This window comes from Octopus bimaculoides, chromosome 6 (genome assembly GCF_001194135.2).
Source record: "Octopus bimaculoides isolate UCB-OBI-ISO-001 chromosome 6, ASM119413v2, whole genome shotgun sequence".
Lineage (NCBI taxonomy): Eukaryota > Metazoa > Mollusca > Cephalopoda > Octopoda > Octopodidae > Octopus > Octopus bimaculoides.
The window spans coordinates 85113158-85115885 of NC_068986.1; the positions used below are offsets into that span (position 1 = coordinate 85113158).

General features: G+C 39.7%; 1 protein-coding gene across 1 annotated transcript in view; it reads right to left on the reverse strand.

The window, feature by feature from the left end:
- Positions 1-2713: 2713 nt before the first annotated feature.
- The window catches only part of LOC106868111 (angiotensin-converting enzyme), a 46138-nt gene continuing 46123 nt past the window's right edge, over positions 2714-2728 (reverse strand). Inside the window, exon 12 of the mRNA XM_014913233.2 lies at positions 2714-2728. This exon is cut by the window's right edge and continues 585 nt beyond it. The gene's annotated coding sequence lies outside the window, so the exon portion shown is untranslated.

The window sequence follows — 2728 nt, forward strand, 5'->3', positions numbered from 1 at the left end:
AACCGGCAACCCCACTAAGCTTGCTTGGTGAGGAGGGTGGATTTTCGACACCCTGCGGAATTAAAAACAAAACTCAGCAAAGGACAGAGGAAGTCAGAAGAGTCAATAGACAAAACTCGTGAGTCTTGTTTGGCAATATGCCTAAGGAAAGGAACACTCTGATTTAAACTGGGATTGATAGGACTCCTTAGACATGGTGGTGACATCCTGTCAGTGTCCAATCACTCCATGCCTGGGATGAAGGCGAGTGAACCGCGAGTCGGGACTTAACACCGGAGCAACATTTAGATGAAGGTATTGGACCAACTGACGCTCACCCGTCTCCTAGTGAGAATCAAGATCATGGTCCCCAACACACATGCGAAGGGAAAGGGCCTAACTTATAATTAGTAAGAGCTCTGCAGTCTTGGCTGACAATCTTATTAGAGATGGTGTCTCAATAAAAATACCCGTTGGCAGCTCATCTTTAAACACATACCTCAATGTTGAGCGAAAGTGTCTAATACAAATGTATCAAATAATGGTGTTAAGGAGGCTGGAACCAAAGGTGAAATCCCTTCACCTGGCAGGTGCCCTGTGGTTGAGCAGCTCAGGCCCAGTCGTTATCCAGAGACAGCTTATAAACGAAGGAAGAGGCAGATGAGAATGTGGGATAAGGAGGCAAACCAAATGTTAATTGAATGTTGGATCATTATTGAACCCAGCAGAAGGGGATTCCGACAACGAATGAAAGCAAAATAGAATGAGATAGGGCTCTTTGAAACAAGTGAGCAGCGGTTAACCGACCAAGCAAGAGCAATAAGGGAAAAAAGGAAGGTTAACAGACATAAAAATAGAAGTAGAAAGGAAAACAAAAGATAGAAATAATACTTCACCAACAGATAACGTGCCCAGCGAGAACTGAAAAATGAAAGGCGGCTGTGAAGAAGTAGAGCAAAATGTAAATGTAAATGCATTCTCAGCAAATGATGCAGAAGTAATAGGAAGAGCTAAATCACAGAAATACGATGATGACCAACAAGACATAGTGGGGGCTCTGTGGCGATATTTTAGAGAAGACCAGTATCAAGCACCCCTAACCTGAGCTACATTGACCGACGTAAGCTGAAAGTTGAAACCTCAAAGATAGATTTGGTTCTTGGGCTATTCCAGACGAGAAATACATCTGAAACTAACAGGATATTTGGGCTGTAGCTATGGTTGCTGCAGATATTGTTGGATACAAAAGAAAAGAACTAAACAGAGGGTAAAAACCATACTGGCGCAGACAAATTTGTGAGAAACGAAGTTAAAAAGGCATTTAAGACAAGTTGATAGATTGAGAAGAGGGGAATTGCAGATCGGAAGCACAAGAATAATGAAGGAAAGAACATATAGAATAAGAGATAAAGGTTATGATGTGATATTGGAAGAAATGAAACAAAGAGTAGTAGTAATCAAAGCAAAACTGGAAAGATAGAACAGTAGGAAAAGAGTTCAGGCAAAATAGATTGTTTGAAGCAAATCAGAAGAAACTGTTTCAGGAACTAGATGGGAAAATAACATAACAATGATACCAGATGCAGAAGAAAGCAAGGCATTCTGGAGAGAGATCTGGGACCAACCGGTAGAGCATACTGATGAAGCAGAGTGGCTGCATGAAATCCAGGATAGGTTAAGAAATGCAGACGGCCAATAAGACACAAAGGTGACAACAGAAATGATAAAAACGCAGATAAGAAAATTTCCAAATTGGAAGAGCCCAGGACCGGATGGGATCCAAGGGAATTGGATGAAAAAGCTGAGAGAGCTCCATGAAAGAATAGCACAACAGATGAGTGCTTGCAGGAAGGCACAGTACCCAGCAGGATGACAAAGGAAAAGACATTTTGTGTCAAAGATCCTGGAAAAGAAGATGTTGCATCCAACTTTAGACCGAACAGGTTTATGGTGAGTGAGTACTATTGTTGCCATTCTTTCAAAATCACCTGTTTTTCTTAAGTCTTATTTTCATTTTGTCCGCTACAACTTCTCAATCTCCTTGCAGTTGGCTTGTGTTTTGGCATCACTGCACCCACTGCTTTTCATGTGAACGAAAAAGGGCGTTTATACCTGTGAACGGTTAACAATCCTTTTCAGGTCTACTGTGAGAACGATAACACGGCCCTTTTCAAGGCTGCTTTACATTAAGTTGTTGCACCTCCTGAGATGCTCTTGTGGCTTCTCCAGGGTTTTCACACTGTTGTTACTACTTTATTTATGGTCTATGGGAAAAATCATTTCTTCCTTAATGTCAATGTTTGCATCTTAACGCAAAAAATATTCAAAGAGATGGTCAACAACAAAAAAAAGACCATTGTCGAGTATTTAATACCTGAGCAACGCCGGGTACTTCTGCTAGTTCTTACTATATTTCAGCGAAGCCATCTTTAATAAAGCGACTATATTCTCACTGTTGTACTCTACATGTAGATCGTTTCTAATATGGCTGCAACTATACATTGAATACATTTCAAAGTAATATAGTTTTATGGGTAATTCTGGTTTTGTGCCAAAATTTGAATCCAATATTTTATATAGTTATACCAGTAATGTGATATTTTCCCTAAAAGAACTATATTTATTTCAAGACACGAGTATATTTACAAGGAACGACAAGAAAGCAGCTAAAAATACATACTGAGAAAATATATTTGCAAATTTCGATTCAAATAAGGAGACATAGGCATTTTAACATTTTTGTTGCGTA